The sequence below is a fragment of the Cavia porcellus genome, unplaced genomic scaffold (genome assembly GCF_034190915.1).
Source record: "Cavia porcellus strain 051 isolate PalLab524CR breed Dunkin Hartley unplaced genomic scaffold, mCavPor4.1 scaffold_23, whole genome shotgun sequence".
NCBI lineage: Eukaryota > Metazoa > Chordata > Mammalia > Rodentia > Caviidae > Cavia > Cavia porcellus.
The window spans coordinates 57,194,953-57,210,590 of NW_026947506.1; the positions used below are offsets into that span (position 1 = coordinate 57,194,953).

General features: G+C 48.0%; 2 long non-coding RNA genes across 2 annotated transcripts; one reads left to right on the forward strand and one right to left on the reverse strand.

The window, feature by feature from the left end:
* Nucleotides 1-1,649: 1,649 nt before the first annotated feature.
* On the reverse strand, nt 1,650-14,134 carry LOC134472556 (uncharacterized). The gene is made up of 2 exons (XR_010042431.1): nt 13,773-14,134; nt 1,650-11,822 (listed from the first exon to the last, which is right to left on the reverse strand). It is a non-coding gene; the product is annotated as an uncharacterized LOC134472556 (long non-coding RNA).
* Nucleotides 13,590-15,251, forward strand: LOC134472557 (uncharacterized). Its single transcript, XR_010042432.1, has 2 exons — nt 13,590-13,806; nt 14,042-15,251. It is a non-coding gene; the product is annotated as an uncharacterized LOC134472557 (long non-coding RNA).
* The last annotated feature ends 387 nt before the right edge of the window (nt 15,252-15,638 follow it).

A 15,638-nucleotide genomic window follows, 5' to 3' on the forward strand; every position in this document is an offset into this window, starting at 1 on the left:
CCTGCTTGTTCCTCCAAGCATGGGTTACTATGAAAGGACCTGGCCTGGCCCCTGAATCTCTCTGGCTTCCTGTCTCCTGTTGTCTCATTCCCACCATGACATCATCCATGATGTTGTGGCACAGCCAGAGGGAAGGGGCTCTCACCAAGGTGCTGACCCCATTCTGAACCGCCACAACTGTGGGCCCAATAATCCTCTTGTCTTAAAGAGGTACTCAAATGAGGCAGGAGGTTAGGGTGTGGCAAACTTGTGGGTAAGTGGGTGTGATCTGTCAATCAGAGAGATCCAGGAGACACACACCCAAGCCCAGCACTTAGGACCAATCAGAAATGCTGTTTTTAACTTTTCTTTGTGAGAATGCAAGCAGGTTTTTGATAGGATGGTCTAGACCTGATGTCACCCTGAGGAGTGGAAGATACAAAAGGTGGCTGCCATTGAACTTTTGGCCCCTGTGTGCTCTCTTTTGCAGTGGTCCTGTCTCACCCTGTAGTGGATACTTGTTTTCCTACTTAATTGGCCACAGTCACTCTACAGAGCATGTGTTTTTTCCTACTTTGAATACTTTTAATAAATGTAAAATATCACTACCTTTTTCACTTGTCTTGACTAATTCTTTGTTCTGGACAGAAAGCATCTAGAAAACATCTCTAGAATCTCACAGCACAGTAACACAACCTCAGTGATTTTTATCATGATAGTAAATGGATTAACGTATCTGGCCCTTCTTTCCCTTCTCCTTGCAACCTCCCACAGTCTTGCATATTTGTCATGTAGCTTAACTACCTGTGGTTGAGGACACAGCCCATGCCCTCAAGAGCCTTTCCTGACTCAACCTCCCTGTTTGGCTTGTATCTAGAGATGCCCCACCCCTCACACACAAAGCTTCCAATGCTCATCATGAGGCCCTATCGAGGTGTGTGAATATGGATGGAGTGTGTGATAATTGGGTTAGTACACTGATTGGTCAGTATTGTTCTGGGCGTGGGTAATGGGAAGCCTACCTGTGTGCAGGTAACCCCACTCCAAAGGGTTACAGCCTGGATGGGATAAAAGGGAGACTTGCTTCATTGTTTCTGCTTCTGCTGCTGCCTCCTGCCTGCTCTGCCACGGACTGTTTCTCTTCTGCGATGCCGCTCTGCCGTAGAGCCAGCCAGCTATGCACTGAAACCTCTACAAACTGGAGCTGAAATAAACCTTTCCTCCTTTAAATTGTGGCTGTCATTTTTTCCCAACAAGGAGAGCAATAACTAAGACCCTGTCCCACTGCAGGCTCGCACTGATTCATTTCCCACAGGTTGTCGTATGTTAGAACATGCCACGTCAGCCCACCAGCTGTGAGTCTTCCAGGAAGAAATTCCATCTCTAATCTTTGTCACTGTCTGGCCCTGCAGAAGGTCAAGGTCAATTTTTTAAGAAAGAGATTAGCAGGCACAAGGCTAAGCGGCCCACCCTGAGCAAAGCCTGGCAGGTGAATGAACAATTATGGACCACACAGAACACTCCCGGGAACATGGTAGGGCTAGTGATAAGAAACCAATATCCCAGGGCAGAGGCAGAGAAAGAGGAGGCTTCTTCCTAGACAGGAAAGCCTGTAAGCAACAGTAAATACACTAGACCGATCAAAAGCAATGATAGATCTGTCACATAAATTATGAAACATGCCATAGTTTATTTTCTCTGTGTCAGTGTTAAAAGAAAATCTCAATTTTTCAAAAGATGGAATATTAAAACTTGTTGCTAGGGTGTCTGAGCACTCTTTCCTGCCGCCCTCAACCTTCCCACTATCAAAAGCTCTTGTCCTTCTACATGTCTTGTACAAGCAGAACAGGAACAAACTGGACCTGGTGGCATCCAAGGCACAGCCTGGGGCCCTTCTCCAGAGGAGGCAGCTGTGGGTCAGTTTCAGGCAGAGCTGGGTCATCTACAGATTCTCACAGGGTCCAAGAAGTGAGGGGAGCAGATGCTGGTGCTGGCTTGGAGGCAGAGGCCCCTACAAAAAAGCCAAACGAAGCAGCCTGAACACAACCAGGATCTCAATTCAGGTGCTTACAAGGTTTAGAAAGCCTCATCGGCCAGAAACCGGCAACAGGTCCTCACTTCCCTAGCAATGGGGGCTCCCAGGCTTTAGAAGGCTGGTTCTCCCTGCCTTTGAAACCTCCATTCCTCTTAAATTCCCTTTGACGCCTTTTGAACAACAATGCAAACTAGTGGGCCAGACTAATGGGAAGGTAATCTTTCTGCTTCAGAGCTGTTGCTCTGTGAAGTGCTTACCAAATAGGATTTTTAAATAGCAGGAGATCCAAACTCAATTTGGGAATTAATGTGTTTAAACCCAGCTGGAGACTTTCCTCTTCGCTTCCGAAGAAGAAACTAGAATCAGAAATCTAACTTCCCACAGAAGCTTCAGCCGCAGGAGCAGTTGCAGTGTTCTCTCCATGTGCAGAGTCAGCTTTCTCGTCACTGAGACACAATGTCCAACACTGACAGGAGGACAGGAATTTGCTCATGGCTTCAGTCCAAACCAGAGAGGAGGCTGACCAAGGCATTCAGGCTGACCAGGCTCAGCCTCAGGAACAGCTGATAAGAAAAACTTAGCTCCCTCCTGGGGCATTACATTTTCATCTCCAGAACACATGGAAGCCTCCATGAGGATGGTGACTTGGGTTGGGTCAGACCAGACCCCTACTGGCTAGGAAGGATCAAAGGTCATTAAAAACCCACAGCTAGCAAGTTGAGCAAGACGTCTCCAAGAAGAGAACATGCACAGAAGAGAACATGCACAGAACATGGCTAAAGGGCATCAGACTTAGGGATCCTGAGCCCCTGTGGACCAATCAGAAAAGTGAGCTTTTCTATCTTTTATTTATGTGTGAGCACAACCAATCAAAAGACACTGTTTCTGATCCTTCTTTACATCTGAGAAGTGAGTTTCTCAGTAGGACAGTTTAAATCTGGCATGAGACCTTGTGAGTGTTTGATAGGACAAATGGCCTTGTACCTTTTTTACATGAAGCGGAGGTCAATCCAAGTCTTTTGGATACCAAAGACCCCTTAAGCTTTAACCTCAGGGCTACTGTGAGCCTTTTTGCCACCGGCTCTCACCCTGCAGAATGAATTTCTCTTCTACTTTCAATAAATGTGCACCCTTTCTGCCTCTTCTGTGTCCAGTTCTTTGGCACACCAAGGACCTGGAAAGATGACCCTCAGGGCCCCTACTTGGGTTTGTCACTTCAACAGGAAACTCCACCTTGCTTTTAGGAGCAGGGTCTGGACCTCTTTGCAGGAACTGGTAGCCTGGGCTACATCAGGCCAATTCTGTCACTGCCAAGTCCTCCAGCTAACTGAGAAGGGCCCAGCCTGGGGCAGCGGGGTGCAGAGTGGTAAACAGGGAGAAAAGGGGCTCAAACAATCCTCCTTGAAGGCCCCAGACTTCCCAGCTCTGTCGGGGGCTTCCTTAACGGAAGCTGTTGGCTTCCTGAGACAGACCTGAGACACTAACGCAAACATCTCCTTCCAACAAAGGCCTCGCCAGCAACAGTGGGCCCTAGCTCAGCTCCTCGCCCTTCTTCCCTGTGGCTTCTCTCTCTTTTCCAGAATTTCCACCTTCCGTCCATCCTCCCTCTTCCTTCCTCTCAAGCCCTTAACATCTGACTGAGCAAAGAGCCACACACTGGGACTATCAGAAGGACAGCGAGTAGCAGTCATGTCCTCAGGGAGAGCAGAGATTTATCAGGCAGAAAAATGATTGAATTCTTTTGTGTGTGTCTTTTATAACTGGACCAAATTACCTCCGAATTATGATGACTGTCAGGAGCTGGGAGGGAGAGGGAATTGAATATGTGCTTTTCTAAGTTTGGAGGTATTGATTAGGGAATAGTGGAGGGAAATGGATAAATTGGCTAATTGGTTATGTAATTTATATTCTCAAACAATCACGGGGCAGGGAGGCCCTGGTTGGACACAGCCTGTTCGTCCTTTAGAGCTGCTGAAATGTGGGAGTTTGGAGGCTCCAGTCTCTGTGAGAGGACCCGCCATGACCACCCTCAGGTTTGATGATTTGTTACAATTCAGAAAAGCTGTTCTACCCATGGTTGCAGTTTATTTCATGGCAAAAAGATACAAATTAAAACCAGAAAAGGAAGATGAAGCAGAGGATGGCATCCACGAAAATCAGATGTAAACTCCATTGTTTTCGAATGAATAGCACATAATCCTCCCAGCAATTGAACCAGGACAAACTTGTGAAGTGTAATGGTCAGCTTTCCACTGTTCAGACTAATAACATGCACAGCTTGAGGGAGGAAGCGTTTCTGTGGCCCCCAGTTGAGAGGGTTTGGTCCGCAGCTGGCTCCAAGGCAGAAACATCATGTTGGAAGGGTGTGGGAGAAGAAAGCTGCTCAGTTCACGGCACCCAGGAAGCAGAGAGCAGGGGAGAGCCCAAGAGGAAGAGGTGAGGGAGCAGATGCCTCCATGGCAAACGGATTCTGATGGTCAAGCTTCACTGTATCAACTTAATTGGCTTGGGAGCTGCACAGGTATTCCTGGCATATTCCTCCCGGTGTCTATGTTGGTCATGGAGGTATGATTTTGGTACAAGTCTTTTTTTCTGTCATGCTCTTCTACTGTGATGTTTCTGCCTTGGAGCCAACCACAGACTGAACCCCCTGAGAATGTGAGCCAAATCAAAGCTCTCTTTCTCTAAACTATGGATATTGGCTAATCAATCAAGAGTAACCATTCAATGCTGTATTGTCAACAGGGAAGTACACTTAAGACAGGTGGCCAACCACTTAACACGTTCACAACAGGGCTATAATTCATGTTTCACTGCCTGGCAGCTCTGATTTGAATGTCTTATGTCCCCAGTCATTTGAAACACTAGTGGTACATGTTTGACTGTCTCATTGAACAGCATGAGACAGCCCATCGGCTGGTACAAGCTTCCCAATGGGATAGTTATGCATGTACCACGAGTGTGTGTGCAAACCAGTGAGAATGTGTTAGCTGGAGTTTCATGGGACCATGGAATACTCACACAAGGCGCCTTATCAGCTCAATCTCCGGCAGCCCCTCCCACACTGTTCAAACCAGTAGTGTGGCCCAGCCATTCTCCATAAATCACATGGCCAGCACAGACTCTCCACTGTGTCCCTGGACCCCAACCATGCAAAGACGCTCTTGTCAGGAAGCGTATTCCAAAGGCTCAGAGGTGACCTCCCAGGAGACAGTCAAAGCCAGTGCCGATGACATGTAGAATTTAGATAATCCAGGCTGAGCCGATCTTTTATAGCCCCTGTGCCATAACAGCCCCTGGAAAGTGATTTCCAATCAATTAAATACCAGGTTTTTTACTCTTTATTGGATATTCTGTATCAACTCTGCCTTCTTGTACAACTACACGGGGTCATTTCTGTGAGTCTTGCTTACCTTCAGGACTATCATTTTTCTTTGAAATAAATTTTTAGAACAGTTTCAGGTTTACAGAAAAATTACAAAGACAATCAAGAGAGTTTCCATATATCCTCACAGCTACCTTTCCCAGTTAGCATCCAACTATAATATGGAAGGTTTTATGCAATTAAGAAATTAATATTGGGGCTGGGGATTTAGCTCAGCGACATAGCGCCTGCCTTGCAAGCAGTCAGTCATGAGTTCGATCCTCGGTACCGATAAAAAGGAAAAAGACCAAAAAAAAAAAATAATAATAATAATATTGGTCAATTAACTCTATCAACATAGTTTACAAGGATTTACTTAGTTGTTGCCAAATATCCTCTTTCTGTTCTAGGAGATCAACCAAAATACATCTTTCATTTAATCATCCTGTCTACTTAGACTCCCCTTGGTTGTAACAGTTTCTGAGACTTTTCTTGTTTTAGGTGACTTTGATAATTTTGAAGAGCACTATTAGCATTTTCTAGAATGCTTCTCAGTTGGGGTTTGTTTCTGATGTTTGGCTCATGATTCGAATGGGGCTATTAATTTTTGGAAAGATGACAGAAATGAAGCCTCTTCCCATCACACCATAGCAAGAGCGTGTACTATGGACATGACCTCACTGTTCATGTTGACCTTGATCATCTGGCTGGGTGGGGTTTGCTAGACTCTAACCTGTCATGTTACTCTTCCCTTATGACCGTAATCTTTGTTTGCTCTACGTTTGATCAATGTCTAAGAAATGGGAAATCATACTGCCTCTCTTTGTGAATGGACTATCCCCATATTGGAAATTCTGCACAGAGATTTCTCTCTTCTCCCCTACCTCTCTACTTATACAGTCGCTTCTTTATAGCAGTATAGACTGGGAGAGTATTGAAATAGGGCACCCCAGATATGCCTCTCTGGTGTGTGGATTATTTTGAGCTAAAGGCCATTCAGAACTAGCAATGGCAGTAAAAGCCCTAAAAACAGGGAACAAGTTTTCCTTTTGCAAATGAAGTTTGCACTGATATCCATTTGTAGAATGTTTCTTCCTCTCCTGCCACAAAAAGGAAGACTCCTTCAACAAGTCTTACCGATAGCAAAAACACCCAACTTCAATCCATGTGACAAACCTTCTAAACAGTCCTTGTTTACCATGTTTTTCCTGGTTACACTCCCTTAACTTGTTTCCTTTGACTGGAATCCCAAAGCCTTTTCCCTTTGTTTAGCAGATGATAGAATAGGAACCTAGATCCCTTTGGCTCGTGCCTCCCTCATTTATATGTGCATATTAATATTTATATGCACATATTCATATGAGCATTACATATTAATAAATTTCACTTTGCTTTTGTCTTGTTAATACGTCTTTGCAAGTCTAGTTTACAGACAGGGTCCCAGGCAAAGAGCATAAGATGGGTAAAAAATTGCTTTTTCCTCTCCTACAGACAGACTCATAAATATTTTTAAAACTTGGGCTATAATCCAACGCTATCTTAGTTATTTTGTTGCTCAAACTGTTCCAGCTTTAGCCTTTGGGGTTTTTTCAGTGTCTCTGGATCCTTTTGCCATACCTCATTGTTACGGGTTTTGTGTTGGTCTGGCTAGTTGTTTTAAGCCCTTACTGTAGTCCGGGCTCTCTGGTATGCAGAGGTCCCGTTCATCCTTAGGACAGACTTTCAGGGTCTCCAGAAGATAACTGATACTGTAACCAGTGCAGAGCCTTGTATGTGGGGGGGGGGGGGAGGCTATGCACACACACAAGTGTAATATCTTTTCTATCTTAATTAAGACTTTATCATGCGCCAAAGCTGTGCCTTTTGAGTTACAGCAGCAAAACTAACAAAAAGTTCTTTGTCCTTCCTCACAATTTCCCAGATAGATTTGTTTCCACTGTGGATCTTACCAACCTCAAGACACCACTTTTCACCCTTCCTACAGAGGTTACTTTCATCTTTTCATTTAAAGGAAGCACTTTGCAGCTTCTCTTTGGCATATCCAAATCTCTGACACCACTAATTTCATGCTTCAGGCATTATTAAGTAACATAAAGTTTACTTAAACACAAACACCACAATACCGACAGTCACCTGAGGCCCAACATGGTTACCAAGTGACTAATGGGGATGTAGTGTAAGGGATGATTCACATCCTGAGCTGTGTAGGTCAGCACGACACTATTCCCTTGATTATACAATGACACACACTTTTACATTATGAATTGCTTGCTCCCGAAATTTCCCATTTAATGTGTTCAGACTATGGCTGCCTATGGGGGGGACAAAGCTGTGGCCACAGGAAGGTACGGTCACTAACTCTGATTTACCAGTTTCGCTGTTTAACCAAGAAGGGTTATGGAGGTGCGGCTTTGGATACCATGCACGCTCTCCCACCTGCTCTTCTCCAGCACTGTCCCCACTCTGCTTGCTGGCCACCGTGACCCAAGCAGCCTTGCTCTCCCACTCCCTTCTGCTCCGATGTTCTTATCCTGGAGTCAGCTGACCATGAACTGAATCTCCTACAACCGTGAGCTAAACTAATCCTCTGGGTATCCAAAGCTATCCTTTAAACTTGGGAATCAGTTATTGTGTCTCAACCATACAGGGATTAGTGTACTTCATGCCCCTTTCCTGGAACCAGTCAGTTCCCCAAGAAGTTAACATTTTTAATCTTGCACTCAGCATCTTAAAAATTTCAAGATGTTAAATGGTGAGATGTCATCCTCCTCCAGTCCCTCACTTTATACTCAAGGAACCAGGTGCTGGACGGTGCTGGAGTAGGGTGGGCTAGAGAGACAGTCACACAATCATGCCCAAGAGGGCAGAGACGAGAGCTCAGGCTTCTTTCTACACTGTTGCCCCTCACACTAGTTTTTATTGCAGATGAAGAACTCAAAAGAGACTGGCTAGCATCCTGAGAACTCCTAGAAGTTACTTTTAAGATACATTTTCATTTGCACTTGAGTTCCAATTATTTTTCCCTTCTCAAAAGAGGACAGGACTCCAATAAAATTTCTGATGAGTAAAGACATCTAGTTATCGTTCCTACCTAATAAAAGTCTTGTTCGATGTGTTTGAAGCTGTAGCCCTCTTGTAAGCTAACTTAATAGTGTCTGCTTCTATGTGTGTATTTGGTTTCATTTGCTTTTTATAAAGTCATTAAGCGTTTGATGATAATCATTCCCATGGAGACTGTAAATTTCATTTAAGAAAACACAAGTTCTTGTGTTTTAATACTACATTTACTGCATAATTGATTTTAACACTAAGGAATTTGAGACAAAAAGTGGACAGGATCATGAAAGAGTGGAATTGCTTGCTCAGAAAAACCCAGCACAGCTAACAGAGGTAGTTTAGAGGCCATGGAGAGAGGATTAACACTGCAGCCTGCAAGAGAAGGAATTGGCTTCACAGCTGATTATCCTTCCCGGGAACCTCAACACAGCGAAGACCCCAAGCAAGACAGCCAGAAGGCACAGGAGACTTTCATGAGGTCTTCACTGTCTGGCACGTGAATATGAAAAGGTTTCATTCCCCAGGACAGTACTGGGGACACTGTCTCCCAGAGTCTCATCATGATGGCTCCCCACTACAAGGTATTGGAGTCATTGAAAAAGCTTCATTTCAGCTTGTAAAACTCAGTCTTGCTCATTTTAAAGCTATGACTTCATGCTCTTTTTTAAAAAGCCTTAGCGATCCGTGTTCCCAACTCCTTGTCCATCCCTGACACAGGCACCAACAAGCATGTGTCTCTCTCCTCATCCCACCGCACTGTCCTGACCTGCTGCCTCCTCTGGAGGGCGAAGGCAGGTCCCCCCTTCTGCGGTGGTCAGTGCTACCCTTCCTGGCTCTCAGGCACAGAGAGTACCGGGCTGAAGGGACTTCTGGTGTCCCCATCTTGCTGGCACGTTAGATGATTCTGCAGTTGTGTCCCCACCACTGTTCACACTAGGTGACCTAGCCCCAGATGGGGGTCTTTAGGGGATGATGAGGTCACAAGGGCTCCCCACTCACAAATGGCATTAATGATCTTGTAAGAGAAATGCAAGGGACCTGCTCATATGAGGACAGTATTTGTCCCTCCCAGAAGTCTCAGCAGCAAGATGCCATTTTGGAAGCAAAGACTGAGCCCTAAGGGACATTAAGCCTGCCAGCACTTTGATCTTGGATTCTGGCTTCCAGAACTGTGAGAGATCAGTGACTACAGAGAGCTGCCAGGCCTTTGCCTTTCTCCTCTCCTCTCTTCTCCTCTCCTCTCCTCTCCTCTCCTCTTCTCTTCATTTTTCTTCTCTTGCTCTCTCTGTCTCTCTGTCTCTCTCTCTCTCTCCCTGTGTGTGTGTGTGCGTGCAGGTGTCTTTCCCCCCATCCTGGACCTGGAGCCATCCCCATGGAGATCGAGAGTGCCTGGTGGACCAAAGCCAGCACACTGGTTCTCAGGGTGTGGCTCCAAGACCCACAGGTCCAACACCAGCTGGAGATTCATAAGAATCATCCATTTTCAGGTTCCCATCCCAGATCTACCAAAGCAGAAACACCGAGGTTGAGCTTAAACATCCATAGTTAGCAAGCTTTCCAGGGGATTCCAGTGGGTCAAAGGCATGGGAAGCCCTGCTCCTGAATGAACCCACCTTAGTTTCCCAGCCATGCCCCTGAGCCTGTGCTTCTTGAGGCCTCATTTTCTAGGCAATTTAAGCAGCAACTTAGTGCAGAGTTTGGAACTATGGTCCCTCAACAGTGGACTTTGTGCTCTCTGGTAAGACCTAGCAGCCTATGGCCAATAAGCAACCAGCCCAGTATCTCAGACTGAGAGGGCAGTGCCAGCCCACTGGCTCTGAAGAGCATGTCCGGGGCAGCCCAGGAAGGGAGTCTGTGGTGGCCTCTGATGGCAAGCAGGGAAATGCTGCTGGGTACCTAAAGCTATCAAGAAGTGTACACTTGATAAAAAATTCATGTCCAAACCATAACGTTGGTCTGACTTTAAGTTCATGTGACAGAGAAGGTTAAGGATGGTCCAGGGTTTAAGTGACTTGTTCAAGGTCCACTGTCTGGTGCTTCTGAGGATCCTGAATGTGTGGGACCTCTGACACCTCCTCCATCACACCACAAAGTCTTTTCCTTAAGAAAAAAAGCAAGACAAACTTGCTCCTAAGCTATCTGCTTCCTTGGGAACTATCCGTGAGCAGAGCACGGATACAAATTTGAGGAGCTAGTTTGGGCAGCTGGTCGGAGGCCCACACTGCTCAGGCAGCTTCTGCTCTGCATTGTGCTCATGTTCCTGGAGTTGGAAGAAGCTGTCTTAGTCAAGTTGTGCTGCTATAACAAAACATCACACCCAGAGGGGCTTAATGCACAGAAATGCACAGTCTCAAAGCTCTGGGGCTGGAAGTCCAGGATCAAGCGGGGCCTTCTGAGGGCTCTCGGTTTGGCTTGCTGGTGGTGTCTTTCTTGCAGTGTCTTCCTATGGTTTTTCTGTGTGCACCGAGTCTGTGATCACAATTTCTCTTTTCAGAGGACACCAGTCCCGTTCAATGTCTTTTTGAGCTCATTTTTAATCTTAATTATATCTTAAAGGCCACAACTCCAAATTTAGTCACATGGGGTGTTGGAACATCAATATATAAAATTAGGGCGGGTGCAAGCTTCAGTCTGTAACAGTGGTGGAAGGGGCTCGGGCAGAGCGCAGACCCGCTCCGCCGTGCCTCGCTCACCTGAGGGAGAAGCATGATGCTCCTTATCCTTCACTGCCCCGTCTGCCTCCTCTCTCTGCTAGGATTTCTTTTTTTTTGTTTTTTTTAACTCAACAAACCTGTTTATCCAGTAGCTCCTGTCGGGTCCGCACCCTGTCTCCTGCCCCTGGCAGAGGCCTAAGTAATGGATGGCGTGTGCAGGATCAATCATTCCAAAACTGCGTGTCACATGCAAAGCACCGAAGACAGTCTCACTTTGGGGTGCATGGGGACCAGTGCAGAGGCACTCTGTGGGGGAATCCAAGTAGTGCTGGCAGGTCCCCGGGACACCTGATTCCTAGGTAACATCGGGGTTCTCCACTTGTGCACTCCTGCACTGGCTGAGCCTTCTCATGTTCCTGAATTCCAGCCCAGGGCACGCCATGACAATGTGGAGCATCTGTAATTTGCCAGTACCGAGGTGCCTTGACTGCAGCACACTGCAAAGGCTGCTAAGCTGAAAGAGTGCTTCCTGCGCCGAAATTGCTGGGCACAGCAACAACACGGCTGCTGGTGAGAGAGTCGGTTGATTGATGGATGACAGAGCCGGCAGCTCAATGCTCTGTTCAGGTCTGGAGGGGGCCGCAAGACTGGGAAAGACCCGAATCCAAAGCACCAGCCAGGGATACAGCTCAGCGGCACACGTGCCTGCCTGGCACACTCGTGAGTTCGATTCCTGGTATCACAAAAGAATGCCAAAGCTCAAGGTACACTTTCTAGGAACGAATATCAGTTTCACACTGTCATAAAGTCAAAAGAACATGTAAATGCACAGCCGCACACTCAGGGACTCCCTGCATAAGAAACCACACTCGCACTGCACAAAATGTGGTCTGAGAACCAGGCGCATGAGCCTCTCTGGGGAATTTGTTAAAAATGCAGGATCCCAGGTCCCGCCTACATTTTAACAAGACACTCGGATTTGAGAAGCACTGCCGAGAGCAACATCCCTGGAAAGCCCACAAAATGCAGTTGGAATCTCATCACTTCCCTCCGGGTGACCCGCGGCACCAGATTTGATGCTTCTTTCTCCGAGTGTAAGCCTCAGCACTGAGATATTCCAGGGCCTTCTAAACTTATCTTCTTTTAAAAGAACACAAAGGGGGGGGGGTTCTGTTTTTCAAAAATTTTAAGTTTCGATGTTATTTAATTCTCCTCTTTTCTGACTGTGAGTGTGTGTGAGACAGATACTGTGCATTAACCCCAGGGCCTTTGCACTGAGCACCATCCCCAGCCCATTTTATTTTTAATCTTGAGACAGGGTCTCACTAAGTTTTCCAGGCTGGGTCCCAACTTGCAATCCTCCTGCCTCAGCCTCCCAGAATGCTAGGATTAAAGGCATGTGCCAGAAATCTCCTTTTTAAGAGCTGGAAAAAAGTGTGATCTGGGATGACACAGCAGCAAAAGTCACCCAAAGAACAACCCCAGCTCTGCCTGTGGGCTGATGCTCCGGTTTCAGGCCGAGTCCCTTCCTTCCTACTACATTCTCACATTTCAAGGCTAATTTTTTTGGGCTTTGAAAGGTGAAAAATATGGTTAATGAGGAGCGACTGCGGTTGTGTGATGTGAGTAATGACTTCCAAAAATCTCTCTCTGCCTCTAACAATCTCGCTTTCAAACCCAGTTCCACGTGTAAAAACCTAAGAGTCAGAGGCAGTCCCAATTAGCATATGCATCTTCACAGATAAAAGATGCAAGAATGTTTGCAGATTTTTAAAGAGATTATGTAAAAGACAGGGAGCGGTGGGTGTTAAACCCAGCCAGGAGCCAGGAGCTGACTCTGAGTCAGATGAAGCACGTGTCAGGACAGGGTGCAGCTGAGGGGTAGACATTTGCCAGCAGCACCACAAAAACACAATCCATGTGTGGCTGACGAATTCCAAAGAAGGCATCCTCGCCACCCTTGACACAGCATCTGACAACACACCCTGTGTGTGGCGACCTTCTGATTCAGAAGGAACAGGGTCTTTCTCTGAGGTCAGAAGCATGGGTTGACCTGGCCCGAGATGCATCTGCAACCAGAAAAATACCTCGCCCAGAACTGTTTCAGAGACCTTGAGGGAATTTATCAAATCAATACAGATCTTGAGAGATTACAAGATTACATGGGCCACAGACCTGAGGCTGTGGAAAGGCTTCTGAGTGTGATGTTGGCTTCTGCTACATATCTTCGCGCTACAGAGGGCATCAGAGAGCCTTTGGGGACACACAGTCAGCCATTAGAGGAGGTAACAGGGCAGGTGCTCTCGGTGGAAGGTCAGCAGGCGCCCCAAATACTCTGCAAGGCTGGGACCTGGATGTCTGTAAGGTCCAGTGCTCACCACAGGGGGCTCTGGAAGGTCCCTTGGGGGACAGGCCATCATATGGTTAAGATCATAGAGTCCAGGTCTGCTCCCAGACGCGCCAAGTCTCAACCCACCATTCACAATCCATGAAACCTCAGGAAACTCATAGCAACATCATTGGGCTTTCGTGGGCATTAAACATGCCACAGATACGGGCCATGGAAGCACACCATTCACAGATCCCAGACAGTGACCCCGAATTCCGTGTGGCTTCCACACAGGGCCACGTGCATGCTTGGGAGATCCTTGGGCAGCTGGATGTGGCAGATCCAGGACCTTACCTGTAACGGACTCCACGGAGATCTTTGGGCAGTGGTAACAGCATTTATCTACCGGAGGGAAGATGTGCTCCGGGGGAGCCAGGCTCGCAGGGGAGTGGCCCGGGGCTGGCAGCAGGAGGGCTGAGTGGGCGACTCCAGCCTTCCGTGGGTGACACGTGTGAATGCATGCGCCGTGGCAGGTGCCGTGGGGAGCGCTGGCCACAAATGACCCAACTCAGTCTAAAGGGCAACTCCGTGAGCCTCTCTCTGTTATCTCCCCCACTTTGCAGGGGAGGAAGGTCTGCGCTGTCACTGCAGGGGCCTGGCTGTCCAAGAAGCACGGGTGGAACCGCAGCCATCACTTCTGGGGTCCCGCGGTAGAGGATGGCACAGGGCGGCACGCTCCACCCTGTCCACGCGCGTTAACGAGCCGTGCGCCAAGTGGTGCGGGTTGGACTGCAACCAGCTGAAATCCAGTCATCGCCTCTGGCTAGCAGGAGATGCTGGGCCAGGAATTCAACTGCTCCGTACTTCAGCGCGGAGCGAAGGCTCCTATGACACCCTGCGCTTTCCCCTCCCCCTCTTTGGAACTTGGTTCAGAAAGTTGAGAGTTCGCTGAGGTGGGAGCGCCCTGTCGTTCTGAGGTTTACCTGAGGTCCTCTTCGCTCTCTCCCCTCAGCCTCCCCGCCCGGCCACTTGGTTTAATACGTGCGTGTGCATGTGTGTGTGTGCGCGTGGAGGGGTGCGAGTGCGCGGCTGTCTTGGGTGCGCAGGTGTCTTCAGTTCACAGACAGGCAGCGTGCTGCGCGTGTCATTCTGGTTCTTACAGCGTTTAACCGCGCGCAGCTTTAGTCGGCTTTAGCTTATTTCTACGCGCACATTAGGTCCCGGCAGGGGGCGCTGGCGCACCCAGCTCCCTGCGGCCTCAGCAGCACTGGGTGACTGCGGGTGGGGTGGGGGTGTCTCCACCTTAGCACTGGAAGAGCCACCGGATGGAGCCTCCCTACTCTCCTCCCTTCCTCCCTCCCTTTCTTTCTTTTGTTTTTGTGCGGTACGGATGACACCTCCCCCAGGCACAGGCGGCCCAGCCCGCCCCCCTTACTTCCTTCCGGTGGCTCACCAGGGGCCCGGCAGCTGCACCTGTGCACGCCCTGCCCCGGCAGCGGACACGTGGCCGTCTCCAGCGCCGCCTTCCCCCAAGCCACGGCCTCAGCTATCTTCCAGAGCCGCCAGATGATGACTGTAAACCGCGTCTCCGCCGTCTGTGATTTGAATCTCTCTGCTCGCCTTAGCTGCTTGCATTTCCACCTCAGCGAATTCTCTTTTGCCCACTGCTCACATGGATTTCAAGAAGTTTTGGGTTTGGGCGTTGCTTTATAGGAATTTCTTATCTAGAACAGCTATCAATTCCTCATTAGTTTTAGATGTTATAAGTATTTCCCCCCTAATCTGTTAAGTCCCTGTTTGAATTCTTTGTTAAACAGAAATTCCTCATTTTGATTTATGAGTTGGAGTCTTGCATTATACAGGTAGGCTTGGTCAGACTCAGACAGGTAGTAAGTTCATTTCTCTCTCAAATAATTGTCCTGGATGGTTCCAGCAAACAACAGTGTGTAAGGTGGGGGATCTCGGCCGCAAGAAACCATGCGGGGTCCCAGGCTGATGGCTGCCCCAGATCTTCATCTTGAGGGGTCTTTCCAGTGGTTATGCAGGAACGGCCAGGAAGGCATGGGACTATTTCCAAAGCAATGTGGAGAAGGAGGAAGGGCCCGAGCAGAGGCCCTTTCCACCCCATCGAATCTTTGTGGCGGCCCATGGGAGACCCAGCCGCCCTCCGATTCCCAGAGGATTTGTGTTGCTATATTCTGGGATCCATAAACCTCCACC